Raw genomic sequence first — 26,764 nt, forward strand, 5'->3', positions numbered from 1 at the left:
CGGGACATACTACAGGGCAGTTGTAATCAAAACAGCATGGTACTGGTACAGAAACAGATGGATAGACCAATAGAACAGAATTGAAACACCAGAAATCAACCCAAACATCTACAGCCAACTTATATTTGATCAAGGATCTAAAACCAATCCCTGGAGTAAGGACAGTCTATTCAATAAATGGTGCTGGGAAAACTGGATTTCCACGTGCAGAATCATGAAGCAAGACCCCTACCTTACACCTTACACAAAAATCCACTCAACATGGATTAAAGACCTAAATCTACGACCTGACACCATCAAATTATTAGAGAACATTGGGGAAACCCTTCAAGATATTGGCACAGGCAACGAGTTTCTGGAAAAGACCCGGGAGGCACAGGCAGTCAAAGCCAAAATCAACTATTGGAATTGCATCGAATTGAGAAGTTTCTGTACGCAAAAGAAACAGTCAGGAGAGTGAAGAGACAACCGACAGAATGGGAAAAAATATTTGCAAACTATGCAACAAATAAAGGGTTAATAGCCAGCATCTACAAAGAGATCAAGAAACTCCACAAAAACAAAACCAACAACCCACTTAAGAGATGGGCCAAGGACCTCAATAGACATTTTTCCCAAAAGAGGAAATCCAAATGGCCAACAGGCACATGAAAAAATGTTCAAGATCACTAGCAATCAGGGAAATGCAAATCAAAACCACAATGAGGTTTCACCTCACCCCAGTTAGAATGGCTCACATACAGAAATCTACCAACAACAGATGCTGGCGAGGATGTGGGGAAAAAGGGACACTAACCCACTGTTGGTGGGAATGCAAACTTGTCAAGCCACTATGGAAGTCAGTCTGGACATTCCTCAGAAACCTGAAGATAACCCTACCGTTCGACCCAGCCATCCCACTCCTTGGAATTTACCCAAAAGAATTTAAACTGGCAAACAAAAAAGCGGTCTGCACCCTAATGTTTATTGCAGCACAATTCACAATAGCCAAGACCTGGAACCAACCTAAATGCCCATCAACGGTAGACTGGATAAAGAAATTATGGGATATGTACTCTTTAGAAAACTATACCGCAGTAAAAAACAATGAAATCCAGTCATTTGCAACAAAATGGAGGAATCTGGAACACATCTTGCTGAGTGAAATAAGCCAGTCCCAAAGGGACAAATATCATATGTTCTCCCTGATCAGTGACAACTGACTGAACACCCAAAAAGAAACCTGTTGAAGTGAAATGGACACTATGAGAAATGGTGACTTGATCAGCATAGCCCTGACTGTTAATGAACAACTTAATACATTATCCCTCTTAGTATTTTTTTTGGCTGTTCTACTTAATACTACTGGTTTAATTCTGTAATTAATACACAGTTATTCTTAATTGTTAAAATTAAACTGAAATGTGATCCCTGTTAAATATAATAGTGGGAATAAGAGAGGGAAGAGATGTACAATTTGGGACATGCTCAAGCTGACTTGCCCCAAATGGTAGAGTTAGAAACATACCAGGGGATTCCAATTCAATCCCATCAAGGTGGCATGTACCAATGCCATCTCACTAGTCCAAGTGATCAATTTCAGTTCACAATTGATCATAATGATAGGACTAAGAGTCAAAGAGATCACATAAACAAGTCTAGTGCCTGCTAATACTAACTGATAGAATAAAAAAGGGAGAGAACAATCCAACATGGGAAGCGAGATACACAGCAGACTCATAGAATGGCAGATGTCCTAAACAGCAATCTGGCCTCACAATATGCCCTTAAGGCATGCAGATCCAGCTGAAAAGCCCATGAGAGTATTTCAGGCATGGAAAGCCAAGACACTCTGGCAAAAAAAAAAAAAAAAACACCTAAATGAAAGATCTCTGCGAGTGAGATCCCAGTGGAAAGAACGGGCCATCAAAGAAGGAGGTACCTTTCTCTGAAGGGAGGAGAGAACTTCCACTTTGACTACGACCTTGTCTAAATAAGATTGGAGTTGGCGAACTCAACAGGCTTCCATAGCCTTGGCAACTCATGACTAGAGCCTAGGATAATTACTGATGCCATAAACAAGAGTGTCAATTTGTTAAGTCAACAACAGGAGTCACTGTGCACTTACTCCTCATGTAGGATCTCTGTCCTTAATGTGCTGTACATTGTGATTTAATGCTATAACTAGTACTCAAACAGTATTTTTCACTTTGTGTCTCTATGTGGGTGCAAACTGTTGAAATCTTTACTTAATATATGCTAAACTGATCTTCTGTAGATAAAGAGAATTGAAAATGAATCTTGATGTGAATGGAAGGGGAGAGAGAGCGGGAAAGGGGAGGGTTGCGGGTGGGAGGGAAGTTATGGGGGGGGGGCACTGTAATCCATAAGCTGTACTTTGGAAATTTATATTCATTAAATAAGAGCTAAAAAAAAATCATTGCTGGACAGAAACAATCTGCATTTTTATCAGAAAAAAAAAAGAACCGTGAAACAGCATCAAAAAGACCTAACAAGTAGGGTGACACTGTGACACTGGCATCCCTTGTTGGATTATCGATTTGGCTTGACTGCTCTAGTCCTATCCACCTCTGAAAGCAGCAGATGAAGTCCCCATACCTGAGACCCTGGCATCCATGTGGGAGACCAGCATAGAGTTCAGTCTGCACCAGCCCCAGCCATTGCAGCCATTTGGGGAGTAAACAAGTGGATGGGAGAATCTTTCTATTTCTCCTTCTATAATTCTGTTTTTCAGATAAATAAATACATATTTTTGTAAAGAAACTGAAAAAGGTTTAACATATTATTGGATTCTCACAAAGAGCAGAGAAAGAGAGAGAGAGAGAAAGCAATCAGTATAAATATTTTAAAACATAAATAACCAAGAATTTTCCAAAATTAACATTTATAAAATCAAAAGTCCAAAAAACTCAGTTAATACCAGACACGAAGAAATATTCAAACTCATGAATATTCAAAGACAAGAGAAAATGTGGCAGGCAGCCATAGGACAAAGACATGTCCTACAGAGAGAAAAGAATAAGGAATATAGCACATCTGTTGTCAGAAACCACACCATTCATCAAGGCACCAAAGTGGTTTTTAAAGGGCTGAGAGGAAAAAAAAAAAGACTATATTATCAACCCAGAATTCTAGACTAGCAAAAACATATTTCAAAAATAAAGGAGAAATCAAAACATCCTCAATAAAACAGACTAAAGGGATTTATGGATAAAAGACTCACTCTACAAAAAAACCTTTAAGGAATGTCCTCAGGCAGAAAAACGTGGATTAGAAACTTCAGTCATAATGATGGACCTTCACCAAGAAATGAAGAATACTGGAAATAGGTTACATGAGTGTAGACTAGACATCATCTTAACTGTATAATTGCTCTCAAATTTAGCAGTCTCAAATAAATGGTAGGAATGTATTGTGTAATTAGAACACACATGAAGGTTCTATATGAGACAATACTAGCACAAGTAAGAGGTTGGAGGACGGGCACAGGTACTCACACTGTTGAAAATTTCCAAGAATCTAAGTGAAGAAGAGGCATGAAATTATCTGGAGGGGGCTCGGAATAACCTTTAAAGTATATTGTAAACACCAGGGCAACCACTGACAAGTATTTCAAGAAGAGGTAAACTCAGAAGATTGTCAGAGACAAAATGAAATCCCTAAAAATCAGTTATCTCAAGAAAAGACAGGAAAAGAAGGAATAAGCAAGTATCACCCATGGAATAAATAGACAATAACTCTGGGGAGACAAGCTAATTAGCCAACGTGGTAGCAAACAATGTGTTCTCCAGTCAGCATTATATTTCCCCTGAAGAAGCTAGAAATTTTCTTTGAGAAACCCACAGGTCTAAAACAGTAATTATGAAAACCAAGAGAAAACAGAATTTTGTCTTACAAGTAGGTGTGAAAAGTATGAAATTGTATTTTATTATGTCTGTATAATAACTGCTGGACCAAAATATTTAAAAACGAATATATCAGATTAGAGAAATAATGATGCTGTGGCTGTGGGGTTTCTTTTCTTTTCTTTTTTTTTTTTTTTTTTTTTTTGCTGGACTTGTTACAAAATTTGAACAATAAAAAAAATTCGAGCAGTAAATAAAGCATTTTAAAATGGAAATATTCTTATCCATATCACCAAACATGTAAACACGCATCAGGATTTGACAATCTGTTATAAATACAGTCGTGAAGTAGGTCTTGAAAACTGAGCATAAGTATTTGCTATTGTTTTAACAGCTAAAATTAAACACGAACAACACAGCAAAAGGATAAAAAAGAAAAGTCAGTCTTTAGTACACTGGGTTGGACTCTCAGTCGATTTCACCTTCATCGTGAGAAATTCCAGAAGCAGATGGGGATGAGATGCCACTGATAATCATGTTATCATCACCATATGGATGGGGGACCCAGAGTGTGGAGCCACAGAACAGCCAGGCGTGGGGTTAAAACAAACTCCAGCTTTTAAAATTAACCGCATCAGACTTGGCTCCTTAGAATGATTCTCTGGGTGCTGTTTCTCTCCATCTCGACAAGAGATTTAAGTCAAAGCTCACTCTCTGTTCTAATTGCTGGAAATTAATCAGGAGTGATTGAAGCCCTGTGCTACCATGGTTACCGGAGTCTTCCAGAGTAGCTGCTCTCCATTTGAAAGCATGAAATCTCTGTAAGTAAATCAGCACCGGCGTCATCCGCAGTCCCATCCCACACGACCCAGTTCCCCTGACCCACTCAGCCAGCCTCAGTTCCTAATTGCCTGAAACTGAAGTAACTCACGTGCTATGGTCCTGACATGGGCAAAGAGCTGACTGGTGGATTTGCTTTCAGAATCCCAGGGATCTTCAACCCAAGCACCATGATGTTTTAAGGCTCACAAGTCTTTGTTCAAAAGTGGAGAGTTTGCTACTTTGCAGAATACCTGATCGCTGGCGCGCCCATGTCCACAGCAGCCTCAGCCCCAGCTGTGATGATGGAAAACGTCTCTAGACGTTGCTGAATGTCCCCTGGGGAGAAAAACCGACCCGGGATACAAACCAACACAGTAAAGGAGGGTCCAAGGCATGGAATAACGGGTGCGATGGATGTCTCTGAGACTGCGTAGATTATGGTCCTAATCAGACGTTTTACAGGAAGTACGTGATCACTTTAATTAAATGTATGACTGTTGTCTGAGTATGGGGCCTCTCTCCCTTTCAAGCCCAATCTAACTCTAACAAGGTCCAAACCTACCCACTCAACAGGTCCTGAGTTTACAAACATCTTTATACAGAAATGTGTGCCCAAATTAGCTTTAGAATGCATCTATTAGACTGCTGAGTTTCCAGAAGCCAGGGATGGCACCTTTTCAGTTTATATTTGCTGATTTACATCCTGTTTACCATGGAAGCTCACAGACAACACCTGGCAGAACAGGATGAAAGGGCTTTGGAACAAAAACAAGACAGGACTGCAGATCAAACAGGGAGGTGGCCTGTGTCCCAACCAAACACCTATCGCCCAGGATACTTGTAGATATTGTAAACAGGAGAGAGATTGTTCTATCTGACAAAAGGAAACAAAACAAAACCTCACTGTTTAGATCAATGAGAGTACTCTAAGGAAGGAAAACACAGCAACACACCCAATATCCTGCCTTATAGCTAAACACTCAAAATGAGTTACCACAAGTACAGATGGTCAGCAGTGTTAATTCCTGGGAGATGCAGAGCTGTTCTCGCTGTCAATAAATCCTGACACCTTGCGCAGTCTCTCCCTGTAACATGCCAAACAGGTGGTGGGTATTTCAAACAACACACAGGTTTTCCTTTTTCCCAGCTCCTATCTCTAGCCCTTAGGCCCTTGATTACAAATATTCCTCACTGCCTTCTCATACATAAACCTGCAAATTTTACCGGCAAAGACTACTCTGCAAATGGAACTGTAGCCAAAGAAACAGCTGTGGAGGTTCACCAGGACGCCTCCATTCTCAATCACGTTAGCTTTTTGCCACCGTCACAAACGCCTAAGAGGAGCCGCTTGTGAAGAAAGGAGGTTTATTATGGCTCACAGCTTTAGAGGTTCTCAGTCCGAGATCAGCTGTCCAGTGACGCTGGAGGATGGCCACAGCAGACTGTGTCCAGAGACATGATCTGAACCAGGAAGTAGAGGGAGAGTGGCTGGGCTCAGATCCAGGCTTTATAACCGACTCTCTCATGAGAAGTACCTTTTAAGGGCAACCCCTACCCCACCACTTAAACTTTCCCAACAGGCCCAGCTCCTAAACACTATAATGGAGGGAAGTTCCCACCCTCTGAGAACCATCAGCTCATGCTTTGGGGATTGAACTTTAAGCATCTGTTTGACTTTTGGAGCCATATCCTACTCAAATCATAGCAATCATCAAGTTGTGTTTGCGCATCTTTACCGACTCTACTATGTTTGATGTGTGGCCAAAATAAAATTCTTGTCACTGTTAACTCACTCAAATTCCACTCACGTGTGAAAACTAATCAGAGAAGCACCTATTGAACTTCAGATGGATCTTACAAAATCATTACCTAAACTTCCCAAATATTCTTTGACAACACAGGCAGAATATTATTAACAGCTATACTTGAAAGCCTGTAACAGCAGCTTTCTCATATTGTGCACAAGCACCTGTAACATTATTCTCTTCCAGCCAGTGTAAAAAAAAAACAAGCAAAATCACAGAAGAATGATGTCAATGTGTCTTGAGATTCCAGGGCCAACAATAAAATTATGAGCCCTCCATTCACCGGAGTATCTACCTGTCATCAATCTGACCTAAGTCATGCTTCCCTAAAGTTATATGGTGTTTGTTGTGTGTGGTCCCATACCGAAACAGCCAATGCCTGTGTTCAAATACTCGGGTGGTTATGTTCCGGGGGTTCACAGAAGCCACCTGCTAGTTTTTTTTTGGGTCCTCAATTGACACTTAAAAGATCTACATTTCCCTTGTGGTTGAATTTCTGTTACAATATGTAGTGGCTCTCCCACATTGTTCAGATAAAAAGAATCTTGTAAAAGTGGTCCCTTTCACTTGCTCCTGGCCTTATCAGAAAAACAAAACATAGCTTCAAATGATAAAATGCAGTTTCATCAAAACTCAATGTACTACTTAGGGAACATCTTATCGAAAGTGGCAACATCTCATAATAAAGACCTACTCAAAATTTTGCTAGACTCTTCATAAAATGATAATTGAGAGGAAGGGCACTGACCTCCCTACTCCATCTACTGTTCTGCATGCAGTATAGAACGAAAACACAACATTTGCACCAGCCAGTCCACGTGGGAGTGGATCCCAGTACTCTCCCTCACGTACTATTCACTGCTGAATCCTGCCTCTCCTCTGCCTGCCAGAAGCAGGGAGCCTGCTGGTTGTGTGTTATCTCAGGGAAGGAGCTTTCTGAACTTTGCTGAGATTTATCAGACTCCTATTTTGAATCCTAACCTAATATTTGCTATTGGGCCGTACCTGAGAACTGCCACTGGAGATTCTCAACATGAGATGTCACCACTAATTTAAGCTGTCCTTTAAAACACAGAGCTATACCAAAGTAAAACTGACCCAGATGGCAGAAACTTGTATTTAGTACAGCTTGTCAACAACAGTGACAAAAAAAGCCCAAGGAGGAAACACATATGGAAAACAGAAATATTTGGAGAGCTCAGGTAATGATTTTGTAAGATCCATCTGAAGTTTCATCAATGTTTCTCTGATCAGTCTTCTCGTATCTGAGGAATTGGAGTGACAGACAGTGACAAGACTTTTATTTTGGGCACACATCAGACATAGTAGAGTGGGCAAAACAATGCTTTTGGAGCAGTGTAGGAATCTCCCCTTATCTATAATTTACTTTCGTGGTTTCAGTTATTGTCGCTCCCCCTCTTCGTGGAGGAACGACACAGGACCCTGCGCTGTTCTTTTGTCTGCTCGGCCCTCCCCGGGTTTGCTGCTGGTTCTTCCCGGGTTGGCTACTGTCCCTTCCACCTCCGTGGAAGGGCAGTTCCCCCTGGCCACATTCCCCACCTCCGCAGGGGAGCGGCACACCGCCGGCCGGCTCTCTCAGGGGCTGCACAGGTGTTCCCCTTAGATGTTCCCCTTAGATGTTCCTGGTGCATGCCGTCTCTCTCCTCCTTTATAGTCCTCCTCTGCCAATCCCAACTCGGCTGCCCACACGCCGAGTACACTGCTCTCCTCCAATCAGGAGCAAGTCCCACAGCTCATTGGTTGAACTGGAGGCAGCTGTGTAGAAGCTGTTTTCTTCTCTCCCAGCGCCATATTGTGGGAGAGCAGGTGCATAGAATAAGTCTTAATTCCAGTAACTTAGTCTAGTCCGAGCTGCTCCCCACAGTTATCTGTAGTGAACTGTGGTATTATACTATTAAATAGAACATTCCAGAAATAACTCATAAATCTTAATGGCTTCTATTACAATATACTTCATTATTACATTTCAGTAGAAGTTTCTGTTGTTCATCTCTTACTGTACCTAATTTATAAATTAAGCTTTGTCACAGGTAAATACTCATACATTGATAGATACTTCCAAGCCACATAGCATGCATAAGTGTTGATATTATCTACAATTTCAGGGGATCTTGGAATGTATTCTCCCATGGAGAATACATGACTACTATACCTGATTTTAGGCTTCAGAAACAGAGGGGATTTGAACTGTCCCTCCATCCCATGAAACATACAGGAGTTGAGGAAGTCGGCTGTACTTTTCCTATAATCAAAATTGAGGCTCATGCAAAAAGAAATATATACTTCTTTTTTTTTTTTAAATGATCTTTTTTTTTTTTTTTTTTTTTTTTTTTGGACAGGCAGAGTTAGACAGTGAGAGAGAGAGACAGAGAGAAAGGTCTTCCTTTTCCATTGGTTCACCCCCCAAATGGCTGCTACGGCCGGCGCACTGCAAATGCTTCCTCCTGGTCTCCCATGGGGTGCAGGGCCCAAGCACCTGGGCCATCCTCCACTGCCTTCCTGGGCCACAGCAGAGAGCTGGACTGGAAGAGGGGCAACCAGGACAGAATCCAGCACGCCAACTGGGACTAGAACCCCGCGTGCCAGCGCCGCAGGCAGAGGATTAGCCTAGTGTGCTGCCGCGCTGGCCAGAAATATATACTTCTAACAAGGGGTTAATAACCAAAACACAGGAGTGTTTCCAAAAATTCATAGGAAAATTGAGTTAAAAATAAGTTTATCTTGAATGAAAAAGCTTTGACATACATGCAGCTTTTTTCATGACATGCACTTTCATGAACATTTTAAGATATCTCATATACATGGATTTCAAAATGATTTGCACCAAAATAAACTCATCTTTTACTTCTATTTTCCATGAACTTCCTGAAGTGCCCTTATATGTGTAAAATAAGCTCAAACAACTTAATAACAACAGCATAAAAAATTGGATTTAAAAGTGCTCAATAGATATACGTAGGCATTTTTCAAAGGAAGACATACAAATGGTCAACAGGTGTATGAAAAAAAATCCTCAACATCACTATTCAGCAGGGAAATGGAAATCAAAATCATAATGAGATATCCATTTACTGCACAATGACTGTTCAGTGGACATGTAAATTAGTAAAACTAATGAGGAGAACATTATAAAGATGTGTAGAAAATTAAAAATAGAATTACCACATGATCCGGCAATCCCATTGTGGGCATGTATCCAAAGTAAGTGAAACCACTCTGTCACAGAGATCTGTGTTCACAGCAGCACTACTCACGATAATGAAGACATGCAAATGACCCAAATGTCCATCCACCGATGAATGTATAAAGGAAATGTGACACATCTACACAATGGAACACTACTTAGACAAAAATTAAGAAAAAATACTGAAATCCCAACACTTTCCACAACAAGGAAGAAACGAGATTCTTATGTTAAATGACATAAGCCTTGCACAGAAAGACAAGTATCACATGATCTCACTAATATGTGGGATCTAAAAAAATTGATCTCATAGAATTTGAGGATAGAATGGAGTTTACCAATGCTTAGGGATACTAGAGGGAGCGAGGGAGGGAAAACATTGATTAAGGGGTACTAAGTTATAGTTAGGTAAGATGAGTAGGTTCTGATGTTCTGCTGCACAACAGGGAGACTACAGACAATAATGTATTGTATTGAAAAAGCCAGAAGAAAAGAATTTGAATTTGAATGTTTTCTTCATAAAGAAATGATAAATGTTTGATGAAATAGATATATTTATCCTGATTTGAACATTCAACAATTGGAACATGTATCAACACATCACAAAGCACCTCATAAACTTGTATATTTTTATGCACCAGTTAAAATTTCAAAAACTAAATTAATCAAAAGCAGAAATAATGTGGAGTACTCTAGCAGAGCATAATGAGAAAATGTAGCTTCAACCAAGGTTATAATTTACATTAAATCCTCAAAGGCTAAATCTCTGAAGGGATTTAAATGTGCCATTTATTAAATATAAATGCTTGACCTTCAATTCTGAAAAAGGAAGAATCTAAAGAATTTAGTTGAATCCTTCACTAAGAGAATCTCTGGGCCTCCCAAGAAGGCCCTGTGATGGCATCAGATGATTTCCAATGGATACAACTAAATTTCTTCATGAGACAATTTATCACATTACTGACAAATCGGTTACTATCTTAAATCAATTCTGCTAGGGAAACTTCAAAGAAGACAGGGGAGGTTATTTGCTGGTAATATATCACCTGTCAACAGCGTGATCCTGGAAAAAAAATCATGCAGGTGTAGCAGGAACCAGGGTTGCAAGATCCCTTGACTATAAGCATTTGGATTTATCCACTTCCACCATCCTCAGAAATATGGTTTAGTTATTTTTAAATCTATTTTGTGGTGAAAACTATAGGCTAATACTAAAAATCTGGTTGATTTTGAGTTTGCAACCTGGAGCATTCCAAGTTTTATATCAGGAGACTGAGGCACGAGCTTTATGAATACAACTATTAAAAAAGAACACTCTGTAATGGTATACCACACACTCAAAAACTATGCACTACCTTTATCAAGCACAATACTTTGGGAAGGCTGAAAGAACTAATGATATCCTTGAATTAAAATGTACTGAACTCTCATAGGTACCAAAAGTACTCCTGCTATCCCTAATGGACCTCAGGGACACACAGTATCCCCTCACGACTGGTACCTGGCGGGTCTGCTAGAGGGCTCCAAAAAGTTCATGGACGACAGGTACTCCACCTGGTAACTGAGACATCTGTGTCCCACATCAGAAGTGCACGCTGGGAGGCAGCAGGTGATTGCTCAAAGTAGTTGGATCCCTGACACTCACTTGGATCCCTGAACTGAGTTCCTCTGATTTAGGCCTTGCCCAGCTCTGACCATTGTGGGCCTTTGGAGAGTGAACCAGTAGACAAGAGTTTCTCTCTCTGTCTCTCTTTCTATCTCTCTCACATTTTCTCCCCCTTCTCTATGTGTGTGTATCTGTATCTTGAATATTTTCTTAAATGAGTATACCTAGAATAAGGTATGCTCAATCCAAACTTTTAAAAAACAACATATTTATGGAAAATGGAATTAAACCTAAGCTTATGTTGGAGCAAAAATATTTAAATCTGTGCATAAAAGTGTGATCTCAGATCCATTTGAATATTTATGACATCATTTGCAGGCCACACAAAATTGCCAACTTAAAAATTAGCCTGCTATAGATTTTTTAAATTTCAAATCCTGCCTTCAGTTGCCTTATACAACCAGACAAAATGATCTCATGGGCCTCATTCAGCCTGTAGGTCACATATTCCCCATCCCTGCCCTAGAGGTTATGAGATAGCCAAATACATAACACCCAACTCTAGAAAAATGGACTTCGAAGCAGTATATTAGTTATGTGTGTCACAACCTAGGGGATAAGGATACCACTTCTATTAGGGACTCATGGGAGCTGTCCCTGTAAAACAGGGACATCCTGGGCTGTGTTTATACTGACAAGAGGGTGATGACCCTTAGTTCCTGCTCAGGGTGAGACTGGCTTGTGCATAGCCTGGCAGGGAAGTGAGACTCATGAGGTTGAGGTATGCAAGGGTTACCATGAGGTTGAGGTATGCAAGGGTTACAGCTCATCTAGTTGTTAGCTCATCTAACCAATCAGGAGGCTCCTTTCACTATATGGAGGGCTATCTGACAAGAGCAGGGGAGCCGATACCAAGGCCTGTGAGATGCAGCATTTGAAATTTTAAGTCTTACAATAATACTGTGTGTTCAGAATATGAGACTTCTCCTCTGGCAGACTTGGCAAAAAAAGAAAAAAATTACATGGGCCACATGTACTACATCCAGTCCTTTCACCAACAGATTAAGGCTGCCTTCCGACATCTTTCTAAAAAGCACCTATACGCTCTTCAACCAGGAAAATCCCACTTACTAAAAAGAGTTAGGGAAAAACTTCTTAAATCACGTTGGGCATTCTGTTGGAACTGTCAACAACAGACAATAGTGAAACTAGTCACTCCTTGAATCTTTTGTGTAACTAAAGAACATCTAGAATGCCACACAATTGAATGACTGCTGCTCCAGGGAACCTCAAATTCAGGATTCTCAAGTGATTTCCTGGAAATGTCTGGTCTTCGGTGGTAGACAGATGACCTTTGAAACAAGCAAGTGACCTTGGAGAGTGGAGAGTGGAGAGTTTCTGCCCAGACATCAGGGTAAGACCTCTGTACAAAGTCTACTTTGCTTTCTATCTGCATTCTTATAATCCTTCTTCTTTTACGAATTTCTGGTTGTTGGACATGCATAAAGACTCTTCTCTTTCCTCTTTATTATAGTGGTTAGGGCAGAACATAAACATTCTAGTACCATTTTCAAAGTCTTAGAAACAGTAGTTACTGCCAATTTGTCAATGGCCAGATGTACCTTTCATCACCAATTATAAAAGCATCTGGGTAATTCTTGTTTTATCAAATGAAGCAAAAGGGAATCATATCCAAATAGTGCTTTTATTAACAATAAGTATTATAATTATACCTTTTTATAAAATGGCCTAAAACAGTAAGTTATGACTTTGTTAGTGTCCTTTTCTCTAAGCAAAAGAATAAATTGCTATGATCTATTGATCATACTGCAATTCTGATTTGACCGCAACAACTTCACATCGTAAAAAGTCGAGACTCAAGTACGTAACCCAGCATCCTTTCTGACCTCACGGAATAAACAACCAGGAATTCTTCTTGATCTCTATGGAACTTCTAGAAACTACTCCCTTCTGGGATGCTGTCCTGTTTTCCCTTGATGACTACTAAGATGGGTATTATTTAAGAAAAAAAATACTGGCAAGTGTTCACAACAATATAAAGAAAAGGAAATCCTTAAACAGTATGCAGCCACTACAGAAAACAATGTGGGAAATTCTCAAAATTTCTCAAAAAATTTCTCAAAAACTAGTTCTAAAAATAGAACTAATACATAATCCAGCAGTTTCACTCAGGATATTTATCTACATCTATCATGATGTAGAAACAACCTAAATGTCAATTAAATTGTGATGAATAAAAATATTGTAGGCTGGGGGCTGCACTGTGGTATAATGGGTAAAGCTTCCACCTGCAATGCCGGTATCCCATATGGGTGCCAGTTTGAGACCCTGCTGCTCCACTTCCCATCCAGCTCTTTGCTAAGGCCTGGGAAGGCAGTGGAAGATGGCCCAAGTCCTTGGGTCCCCACACCTGTGTGGGAAACCTGGAAGAATCTCCTAGCTCTCAGCTTCGGATTGGCACAGCTCCAGCTGCTGTGGCCATCTGGGTAGTGAACCAGAGGATGGAAGGCCTCTCTTGCACTCTCTCTCTCTCTCTCTCTCTCTCTCTCTCTTCCTCTGCTTCTCAGTAACTCTGCCTTTCAAGTAAGTAAATCTTTAAAAAAATGTAGACTGTGTGTATGTGTGTGTGTGTGTGTGTGTAATGCACAATTATTCAATCTTTAGAAGGAAGAAAATTCTGAAATTGTTGACAACATAAATGAACTCTGAGGACATTAGGCAAAATGACGGAAGCCGACCATAGGAAAGGAAACACTGCATGATCCCACTTTTGTAAGGCATCTAAAATAGTGAACTTGTAGTGTTAAAGGGAAGAATGGTGGCTGTTAGAGAAGAGTAGTCAGAAAACGTGGAAAGTTACTAATGAAAGAGCTTCAGATTTTGGTTAAGAAAATAAGGTAGAAGCCTGTGCAACATTGTACCAATAGTCAACAGTAATAGATGCACATGAAAATTAACAGGGTAGATTTCATATAAACTGTTGTTAACCAAATACATTTTTTAAGATTTATTTATTTTATCCTTGTTTGGGTTTCAAAATATTTTTGCATCAAATAAACTTATTTTAATATGTTTTTCACTGACTTTTTAAAATACTCTCATATTTTAATTCCTCTGCATGAGAATTTAATGTTTTGCACCATGGTGGTACAGGTCATGTGCTACTTCCGTCACAGACATCAGCCTGAAGGTAGCTGAGATCACGCTGTACATGATGAGATTTCTTTCCCATTTTTGTCATTTGAAAACTCTGGCTCCTATCGTGATAAGAAAAAAATCTGATTCAGATATGCTTCTTTCAAACTTACAATACAAAGTTTTCTAATTTGAAATAAAAACGTTGGCACAGGCACAGCTAAGATATTTCTGATCCAAACTTGGTGAAGTCTTGGACCATACTAGCAGCCAGTCCCAGTAACGACCGCCCCAGCTAGGTCTCTTGAGCCTTGTTCTCCCAGTCCAGTCACAGGGTCCTCTCTGCAACCCTCCTACCTGTCAGTCTCCCCATCTCTTGCATTCCAGTTCCTTAGCTCATTAACAGCTGTTCTGAGCTCATGGAAGCTGAGACCCCTGTCCACACGGATCTCCGTCATTTTTATCATTAGCAATAGCACCACCAGTGTGTGCCAAACATATTCATGGTGCAAAGAAGAACGTGGAATTGGACTCAAGACCTGTCCAGCAGAATCAAGATCAGCATTAACATGCTAAAGCAGAAACACAAGGCCCTAATGAGAATGCTCTTGGCAGGGAACCGGGAAGGTTACAGGGGGATGGGGGCAGTTCTGACAATCTGGAAATATATTGTCTAGGTTCACTTTAAATATGTGCAGACAGAATAGAGCTGATACGCACTGCCAGAAATGTGGCACCATTTAGACTTTCATTTATTTCTCTAGCCTTGAGTTCAACAATAACAAGGGGGGAAAAGATATCATTTACCCAAAGGCATGACAGATGTTGTGATAACAGTGTCTTAGGCAGATTTCTGAAGCCCAATTACACGGCCAGGCATCTCTGTAAATCTTGCCACTGTCACTCACTCCAGCTCCGTCTGGGTTACCTCATTACCTTTCAATTCTCTTTTTCTTGCTTTTGGAAACATCAGACCAATCTGGAGACCGGAAGATCTCTGTCAAATGCCAGTGCTTTAAGGTAATTAAAGAAGGTCACCTAGGAATCACCCCAACAGGACCCTCGCGGACACACAATGCTGAACTTGGGGAAGGGCTATAGCATGCAAATGTGAACCTGAGCAGCTCAGTTCCCAAAAGCTGCCCGGAAGTGGAGCTCCCTGTGTGTGCCCAGGGACACAGCGTCAGCCCAGACTCTGTCTCAAATCTGCTAATTACCATGATCTCAAGCCGGCTTTTACATGAAGCTGCTCTTCCCCGTCTAATGGGTTCGCCCAGAGATACACAGGATAATAAAATGTCTGGGCAGAAAAAAAATACTCTATTTAATAAGCTTTCGTTTGACTTATACATAGAGAAACATGAACAATTATAGCTTCATTCTGATGTACCACAAAGTTTTTACCAGGCTAAATGACAGCTTTTGTAAACAACACAATGACTTTTTGTATTAAGTAAATTTAGCCAATCTGATACTTGTGCATACTGTTTTCCTGTAGCATTGAAAAAACTGCAAAGAGCAGGGTATTTTGGGTGTGGTACTTCAACTCTAGTCCAGCTGGTGTCTGCTTTTACCTTGTTTTGTTTGTTTGTTTAAAGATTTTATTTTATTTATTTATTTATTTGACAGGCAGAGTTATAGACAGAGAAGGAGAGAGACAGAGAGAAAGATCTTCCATCTGCTGGTTCTCTTCTCAAATGACCGCAACGGCTGGAGCTGGGCCGATTCAGAGCCAGGAGCCAGGAGTTTCTTCTGGATCTCCCAAGCAGGTGTAGGGGCCCAAGCATTTAGGTCATTTCCCACTGCTTTTCCAGGCCATCAGCAAAGAGCTGGATCAGAAGTGCAGCAGCTGGATTTAGAATCAGTGCCCATGTGGGATGCTGGTGCCACAGATAGAGGCTTAGCCCACTACACAAAAGTGCTGGCCCCTTTTTCACCTTTTATCACAGGTTTTAAAATTCTTCTAGGTTCTGTTTAGACTCCCAATAATGTATGTATTCACATTGGTGTTAGACTCCAATAGCTTCATAGAAAATTAAATTCTTGGTATATTTGGCTGAAAATAAGCAACTGAACCACAGTTTCTTAATAAGTATTGGAAGAATAGCTTTGTGGTTTAGGGGAAAATCATCCCACACTCCCACAATCCCAAAATTTTCATGTTTCCATATCACTTTTACTTATTTGTTTTTTGACAGGCAGAGTGGACAGTGAGAGAGTGACAGAAAGGTCTTCCTTTTTGCCTCTGGTTAACCCTCCAATGGCCGCCGTGGCCGGCGGCTGCGGCCGGCGCATCACGTTGATCCAAAGCCAGGAGCCAGGTGCTTCTCCTGGTCTCCCATGGGGTGGAGGGCCAAGGACTTGGGCCATCCTCCACTGCACTCCCTGGCCACAGCAGAGAGCTGGCCTGGAAGAGGGGCAACCAGGACAGAATCCGGCGCCCCAACTGGGACTAGAACCCGGTGTGCCGGTGCAACAGGTGGAGGATTAGCCTATTGAGGCGCGGCGCCGGCCTCCATATCACTTTTACTTATAAAATGAGACTAGGGTTTTCTGCCCTCTTGATCTGAAGGTTGGTTGTGAGCATCAAATAGTCATAGGTGAAGGAAACTTGCATACAAGAAATAGCCCTGTGGCTGGCGCTGTGGCATAACAGGTAAAGCCACTGCCTGCAGTGCCGGCATCCCATATGGGTGCTGGTTCTAATCCTGGCTGTTCCACTTCTGATTCCCCTCTCTGCTGATGTCCTGGGAAAGCAGTGGAAGATGGCCCAAGTACCTGGGCCCCTGCACCCTTATGGGAGACCTGGAAGAAGCTCCTGGCTTCAGATCAGCCCAGCTCCTGCTGTTGCAGCCATCTGGGGAATGAACCAGCAGATGGAAGACCTCTCTATCTCTCTCTCTCAGCCTCACTGTTAACTCTACCTTCACATAAATAAATAAATCTAAAAAAAAAGAAAGAAAGAAATAGCCTCGCCAATGTGACCCAATGTTATTAACAAAATTCAACTACTGATTAGAGGGTGATGCTTTAATTTTTTTCTCAACCTATTTACTAGTCACCCTCATTTTACTTGTTTCTTTTCCATTCCTTCCAGTGCTTAAGTATTCAAAAAAAAAAAAAAAGCATATTCTTTGGGTTTGAAAGCAAAGCTGAGCCTTCATTCATGCTCAAGGCTTTGCCTCTATATTCTTTCATTTCTACTTTTACATTTCTTTATTGGTTATTCCTAACCTGATGACCACAAAGGTCCAGCATCCTCTAATTGCTACCCTAGATATAGGGATCTTTCAAAAAGTTTACCAATAAGTGGGATTACAGCAGGTATATGGCACAGCAGTTAAGATGCTGCTTGTGATGCCTGTGTCCCAGGTGGGAGGACCTGAGTTTGAGTCCTGCCTCCACTCCCAATTTTATCCTCCTGCTAATGTGCACACTGGGAGACAGCAGGAGATGGCTCAAGCAGTGATGTCACTGTCACACCTGGAGAACACCTGGATGCAGGTCTTGACTGCTGGCTTTAGCTTGGCCTAGCTCCAACTGTTGCAGATATTGGGGTAGGAAATTAGCAAGTAGAAGCTGTCCCTGTCTCTCTGCCCTTCAAATAAATAAAAGCAAATAAAAAAAATAATTATGGAATTAGAAGATAACTTTCCTTTGGTACAAAAAATTGAAAGTACATGCATTGTTCATTTCATAAGATATATTTGCCTTGAATACTTCGAAGATCCCTCATGGGCATGGATGTCAAAAATTTTTTGTGCCAGAATGAACTCATCTTTTAATTCTATTTTCTACAAACTTTTTGAAGGACTCTAAAATCCATTCTAGCTGTCATTATTTCCTTTGCTTTGAAAGTGCTTTTCACAACATTCAAATTCTCACTTTGCTCTTCTTGCAGAAGGAGCCCTGCTTGTCACTCTGCGCTGCAAAGCTCTTCTATAGGTCCCACTTCCTGAATGATCCTTTCTTCTCTGGGATATTGTGGAGGAGGACATTGTTTTGGTCATATCAAACCTAACATTAATGACTCTGTGTTACGTTTGCAGGAGCAATGAAGAAAGCTGATTTTTCTGAGCTCAACCATTATCAATTACAGTCTTGCATAAGCATAGCAGCATCGACTTCATGGACTGAACAAAATGTTTAATGAGGGGTGATCTTCTGTCTTAGTGGTTAAGATGCCATTTGGAATGCGTATGCCCCATGTTGAAGACCATGGGTTTGAGGCCTGGCTCCAGCTGCTAACTCCAGCTTCCTGCTAAATATGCACACTGGGAGACAGCAGCAATGGTTCAAGTAATTGGATTCCTGCTACACATATTGTAGATTTGAATTGAGTTCTTGGTTTCAGGCTCCCACCCAGCCTAATCCATGCTGTTGTGGGCATTAGGGGGTGAGTCAATAGATGGGATCTCTCTCTCTCTCTCTCTCTCTCTCTCTCTCTGCCTTTATTTCTGCTTCTCTGCCTCTAAAATAAGTACACAATAAATATTTTAAATGCTTAATGATGCTCCTGATTAGAACTGCTTTCAGGCAGATTCCAAATGTGTGTAACAATGAACGTGCCATCGCAGCCTGATGACTGGAGGCGAGTAATCAGAGAGAACTGATGACATATTCTGTCTCCTGTGGCTGGAGATGGCTCCCATATATCCACCTGGGCCCAGTTTAGTAAACTATCCATTAGAAGGCTCTGTGTGTAGACTTCTTACTGTAGACCTCTACACTAAATCTCACCCTACCTTCTCTTGATGTTGGCCACATTTCTGGGTGGCATCTATATACTCTCATTGTTCCCCCAAGAAAGAAGAGGGTGGTTACCTGAATGGTTTGGGAAATGTGGGGAGCAACTGGGAGCAACTCGGACTAGACTAAGTTACTGGAATTAAGACTTATTCTATGCATCTGCTCTCCCACAATATGGCGCTGGGAGAGGAGGAAACAGCTTCTACACAGCTGCCTCCAGTTCAACCAATAAACTGTAGGACCTGCTCCTGATTGGAGGAGAGCAGTGTGCTCGGCGTGTGGGTAGCAGAGTTGGGACTGGCGGAAGAGGACTATAAAGGAGGAGAGAGACAACATGCACCAGGAACATCTATCTGAAGGAACACCTGTGCAGCCCCCGAGAGAGCCGGCCGGTGGTGTGCCGCTCCCCCACGGAAGTGGGGAAAGTGGCAGGGGGCCCGCCCCTCCACGGAGGTGGAAGGGATGGTAGCCAACCCAGGAAGAACCAGCAGCAAACCCGGGAAGGGCCGAGCAGACGAAAGAACAGCGCAGGGTCCTGTGTCGTTCCTCCACGAAGACGGGGAGCGACAGGAAAGACTGGTTCAGAATCAACATGTTTATACAGTATGGTTCAGAGACAAAAGTATACAGGATATGAATACATCAAGGAAGCTATAACCCTGAAGCCAACAGTAGTATATCCATGAGATCTGCATGAACCTCTCAGCAAGGGTGGATGTGCGACACCAGGTTTCTATAGCAACACAACACACCAAGAAAACAGCAGGTGCACACAGACTGGTTAAGGTGTCTATTTCTTCTACTTCTGCATTAATTATTTTGGATACCTGAATCCTGCATAGTGAAGTCTTTTCATGAAGAGTAGATATATCCATATTCATTGCAACATTACTCACAATAGCCAAGATATGACAACAGTTGAAGAAATCATCATACATGTGTGGATTTAAAACATGTGGTATATATAAATGGTGGAATATTAGTCTTACGGAGGGAAGGAAATTCTGCCATTTACACTGACATGTATGAATTTAGGTACTATTATACTAAATGAGGAAAACCTAACAAAAAAGACAAATACTGCACTACTTCAGACATATACAGAATCTAAAAGGCCAAATTCATAAAGGGAGAAAGTAAAATGGTGGTTAAGGAGGGGTGAGTTAGAAGATGATGATGGTTAAGATACAAAGTATTCATTAGGGATAAATTCTGGTGATGTACTAATGGTGTGGTAACTATAGCTAGTGACAATATATTACATATTGCAAAATTGCTAAAACATTGAACTTTAAACATTCTAATAATAAAGAAGCAGTAAGTTTGTGAAGAAATGACTATGTTCAATAGCCTAATTTAATCATTACTATTGCATAGTAGAATGGCTATCGGTAACACACTGTACAGTTCTGTATTTTAAAAATCCCTAGAAGATATGATTTTGAATGCTTTCATCACAAAGAAATGTTAAATATTTGAGGACATAAGTATATTTACCCAGATTGGTCATTACCTAAGATATTCATGTGTCAAAGCAGCATTTAGTACCCATTAATATTACATGTGTACGTGTTTGTTAAAAAGTTTAAATTTTAACAATAAATAAATAATTAACTAAAAATGTACTTAATTTTTGTTCAAAAATCTTTTGAAATCCACACATGCAAAGGGCCTTCAGAAAGCTTTGATAAAAGCAGAATTTAAATCCACAGAATTTAGGGATATAATGAATGTGAGAATTTAACAGAGAAGATCAGAACAAAGGATATATGACTAAGCCATGGGGATGATTGAGATTGTGTGTTATGATCTTATAATGTATGGCACCCAGGAATTTCTTGTGGTATCATCAACAGGGTCTGGTGACTTAACGGGATTCCAGGAGGTATGTCTTTTTCATAGAGGAAAGTGTGTAAATTTATTGCCAGGTATTAGAACACATACACAGTAATATCAGGAAGATGAACATATGACACAGGATTGGAGCTTCAGGGAATACGAAGGACCAGATGGAAAAATGGATGTTGATGGCAGGGAGGCTGGATATATAAGTAGACAAATCGAGCTCTCTTCAGGATATGGTATTGAAAGAGAAATCCAGAAAAAGTCCTTTGTGTTCTGTATGCATTTTATATAAGGAAGGGTATAGAGAAATTTTAAAAGATCATTTAGAGTAGAAGTTCATAACTTTATTTTCTCCAAATATTTTGGCCTGGCCCATCCTACAGTCTTCCGTCATGGCTGCTGCCTGCTATAGAGGCGTGAAACTAGCAGAAGGGCTGCAGAATCATGGCTATACTGCAGCAGAAGCTTACCTGCAGAAATAGCCAGGGGACTGAATTTGGCCTGAGGGTCACGGTTTGCCAATCCCTGATTTAGATAGGTAGGAGAACCGTAATAATGCAAAATCTCATAAGTTTAAGAAAAAAAGAATTTCAAAAAATGTAAAAGGATTTCAATTGCACTGCAGAAAAGGTCAGGAAGAATGAGAACTAAGAAAAAACCATTAGGTTTGATCATCAGTCATGCTGTACAGAAAGCACTTCATAAAGTAAAAGAAGCGGAAGCTGAATGCCAAGGAGAAGGGAGTGGCTGGTGCACCATGGGGCACCCAGCACTCAAATTGGTCTTCTGAGAGCCATGCTGGGGAAGAAAGGGCAAAGAGTCAGGAGCTAGTATTGGCAGAGGAGAAGAGGATGAATGACATCTTTTAACACCAGAGAGATTCAAACACATTTGCAGATGGGAGAGGAAGAATGGAGGAGGCAGGAGAAGGTATGCACAAGAATCACAACGAATATCCATGCCAACCAGAAGTGTGTGATCTGGATAGAACAGTGAAGGACATCGTCAAAAGATCACAATAGCCTTTGAATGCCTAAATCCCATCATGATGCTGTGAGATGCAAGGGCTCAGTTGTGTTAACAAAGGAGTTAAGGGCAGGGCAGGCGACTGCCCTAGTGGTTAACGTGTCCACATTCCATGTCAGACTCCTAATAGAAGGAAAAACACAAGGTGAGTGGAATAACCAACCTCGCTTTCTGTCCAAGGTGTTTGAGACCCATAAGCTGTGGAAAAGCAAAGCGCGTAGTTGAGGAAACAGAATTAGAGTTTGGAAGTTGCAGGGACTATAATTTGCAAAGCAGCACACAAGATAGCAGTGATCAATGCAGGATAAAAGCTCCATAGGCACTCTCTTGAGATTTTCACTGATTTCCAATGAGAGTACAGACACAGGGTGGCCAAAAAGTCCTGATAAGGAACACCCACCAGAGAAAGACCGCCATATAGCAGTCATATGCTAAATAGTTACCAGAGTTTTCACAGGATGGGAGGAACAAGCAGGATGAACGGTCTCAATGCATATACAGCACATGAAGCAGAGACCCTAGAAAGACTTTGCCTTAGAAGTAGCACTAAACTAGCCCACAGTGAAGGCAGTACCCACTAATATTTTGACTACGTTGATTTCGTTACTCACTGTAACAGAGCTTAAAAACAAGTCTTAAGAGAAAAATTATCTGCTGACTAGAACAAAAGGTAAGTTTTTTAAAAGGAGACATCAAAACCCAACCACACAACGAGGTAACACAATGTCCAGCACCTAACAAAACAACAAAAGCAGTCATGAGAAGGAGCACAAAAAATATAACGCACAACCAAGAGAAAATGCAATCAATGAAAACAAAGCCCAAATGGTAAGATGACAAAATGAGAAAAGACTCTGTGTAAGTATTGTACATATGCCAAATAACATTTTTAAAATGTGACTGAGAGCAAGAATACACAAACTATTAAAATAGGAAGTACAGAGATCAAAATGGATCATCTCAAAGGAAATTTTCTCTGATGGGTTTATCAACAGAATAGCACTGAAGAAGTTAACTTGATGACTGCAAAAGAAATTATAAAAACTGAAGCACACAGAGAAGACAGGTACAAGAAATGTCATAGTTTCAGCAACATGTGACACAACTTTAATAAGTCCAACATATGTAGAATTGGAATTCTAAAGGGAAAGGCACTTAAATAAGAAAGAGGGAGACAGTTCCTGGCTCCCAGCTTCAGCCTGCCCCAGCCATGGCCATAGCCTCTCTGTCTCTTTCTTTCTCTCTCTCTCTCTTCCTCATCTGTATCTTTGTCTCTCTCTCCCTCTCTGTCACTCTGCCTATTTATTTATTTGAGGGGCAGAGCCACAGATACAGAGAGGGAGTGACAGAAAGGTCTTTCATCTGGTGGTTCACTCCCTAAATGGCTGCACTGACCAGAGCTGGGCTGATTGGAAGCCAGGAGACAGCTCTTCAAATAAATAGAGTATGTAATATGTAATGTATTAGAGTGAAATAGACAGTTTGAGAATAAATGATTGTTTATAGCCCTTGTCTTCCTTTGAGGAACAGTGTTTTGTTTTCTTTTGTTTTCACTTCATGATATTTGTTGAACTCTCTTACTTAAGAGTAGGGTTAGGTATATGATCATTGTGGAGGATGGCCCAAGTCCTTGGGCCCCGCACCCGCATGGGAGACCAGGAGAAGAACCTGGCTCCTGGCTTTGGATCAGTGCAGTGCGCCGGCTGCAGCGTGCCAGCCACAGCGGCCATTGGAGGGTAAACCAACAGTAAAGGAAGACCTTTCTCCCTGTCTCTCTCTCTCACTGTCCATTCTGCCTGTCAAAAAAAAAAGTATATGATCATTAAGTATACTGAAAATAGATCATTGTAAAAACTAAGAGTGGGAATCTGAGAGGGAGGGGGAGGAAGGGTTGGAGCATGGGTGGAAGGGAGGGTAGGGGGGAAGTGCCACTATGTTCGAAATCTGTGTATATGAAATACACGAAACTTGTATAACTTAAAAAAATTTAAAAAGCAGTTCAAAATAAACTGGAAATTTGAACTGCCCCATAACTATTAGACATATTGAGTTTATGGTTCAGAGACTTTACTAACACTCCCACTTATTGAATGTCAATATCATTTGAAATCAGTGGAAAATTCTATTACTTATGAAAGAAATAAATAGTTCTGGGGCCAGTGCTGTGGCGCAGCAGGTTAACACCCGGGCCTGAAGTGCCGGCATCCCATATGGGTGCTGGTTCTAGTCCCGGCTGCTCCTCTTCAGATCCAGCTCTCTGTTGTGGCCTGGGATAGCAGTAGAAGATGGCCCAGATCCTTGGGCCCCTGCACCCACGTGGGAGACCCAGAGGAAGCTCCTGGCTCCTGGCTTCAGATTGGCACAGCTCCGGCAGTTGTGGCCAATTGGGGAGTGAACCATCGGATGGAAAACCTCTCTCTCTGCCTCTCCTTTCTCTGTGTGCAATTCTGACTTTCAAATAAATAAATAAATAAATCTTTAAAAAAAAAGAAATAGTTCTAATTTTACAATATTAGGTATTACATAGTATACAATATTTTATATCATATATAAATATATTACATATAATATAGATTATATTATGTATTAATATAATATTATATATCAATGTTAATAATGCATAATATTATATTATATGTTAATATCATAATATGACATATTCATATATTTTAAATATATAATAACTGAATATATATTAATGTTAACAATATATAATATGTTATATTTTAATATTATATATAATATAAATATATTAAACATATGACTATATAAATATATTATATATTACAGAATATGCATTATATTTATTATATTATGTATATTGCATAATACACAATATAGGATACTATATATAATTATATATAATATAAATATAACAGTATATTCATTATTATATTTGTATTTATATCATTATAATATAAATATATTATAATTATAATATAAATATGATAAATATGAATATGATGTTATATATTATATATAATAAAAATAAATACAGTATAATAGTGAATATATAAATATAATATATTTATATTATATTATAGACATTATATTATATTATGTATATTATATTATAGACATAATAAATATAATGATAAGTAATAATAGTAATGAGTACATAGATAATGATAATACATAATAAATAATAGCATATAATAATGTATTATGTAATATTAATGATATAGTTATGCTAGATTAATATAAATAATAATTAATAATCTCTTAGTCAATTAATGAATTAATATTAAACTTTATGAATTAAAGTTATTGAAATAAATACATTAATATCTATATCCAAATAAACATTTTTAAAAGAAAATGTTATCATCAGAGAAAAATGCAAATATGATGCAAAAGTATAAATACTGAAGAGCAAAATGACAGACAAAACTTCTCATTACCTAGAGAGAGGAAAGCCCTAGAAAAAGAAAATATTAAAATATAAGTAGCTATCAAGAAAATGATCAATTGCAACTTATTGCACGTGATTATGCTAAATGACCCTATTATTTAAAGATAGTAGTATCTGGATTGGGTTTTTGTAATTACCTATGTTATTTACTAAAGACATATAAAACATCAGAAAAAAGCCTTATGTGTGAGTGAGAAATAATGAAGGAAAAAGATATTCCAAGAAGGAAGCGTGCAGAGGGAGAGGGAGCGGTTGGAAAAGAAAAGAGTGGCAAAATCAAAAACATATGAGTAGTCTTCAAGAGGTTCATGGAAAATGCATTTTATGGAAAAACTGCATGGATTTCAAAACTTTTTGCACCAAAAGAAACTTACTAAGTTCCATTTTCCCTTGAACTTTTGGAGAAAGGCTCATATAATTTGAGGTAAAACAAAAATCTTTAGAGTTTACAGTTAAAGTCACTTACAGTATGAAGGCTCCTTTCCCATTGATAAAGAAGAGATAGCTTTAAAGATCATGCCTTTCACAGCATTGACGTATGTCTAAAGCAACGCCGCTTAAAAACAGAGAAATGCTAAGTCCTCCAGCACAGCAGACCTAAACGAACTTCAACCTCTTTTGCTAACAAATTTCACTTTCCTCTCCACACAATAGAGATTACATGCTCTTTTCTAAAATACTTTTAATATTTACTGAAATTGGCCGTGTGTGAGTCCAGGAAAAAAACGTAACTACAAAATAGTAGAGCCATGTTTTCTTACTGCACAGCAAGAATATTTGAAATTAACAATCACAGGAAAAATTGGATTGGCCCTAGCTGTTAAGATACCAGTTAAAACACCACCATTCCATATGGAAGTACCTGGGTTCAATTCCTGGTTCTGGCTCCCTAACCGAGCTTCCTAAAGACGCAGGCTGCAGGAGGCAGCACGTGATGTGTCAAGTAATAGAGTCCCTGCCCCTCACACAGGAGACCTGGTTAAGTTCCTGAGTCACGCCTTCAGCCCAGCTCAGCTCTGGGCCTTGTGGAATTTTAGGCGTGAACCAAGCCAATGGGAGATCTCTGTATCTGTCTCCCGAGTAAATTTTTAAAAAGTGGAACACCAAAATCATACAATTAGAAATTGCACTTGGATATACAAACTTTTAAAGATGAACTCAATATAGGAATTACAAACCAAAAGTAAATTAAGGACAATAGATTGACCTATAGGCTAAAATCTATGGTGGAAACCTTAACTGGCATTGAGAGGAAATTGTATAGACTTAAATTTGCTTACTAGGAAAGATTTT

The sequence above is a fragment of the Oryctolagus cuniculus genome, chromosome 20 (assembly GCF_964237555.1).
Source record: "Oryctolagus cuniculus chromosome 20, mOryCun1.1, whole genome shotgun sequence".
NCBI lineage: Eukaryota > Metazoa > Chordata > Mammalia > Lagomorpha > Leporidae > Oryctolagus > Oryctolagus cuniculus.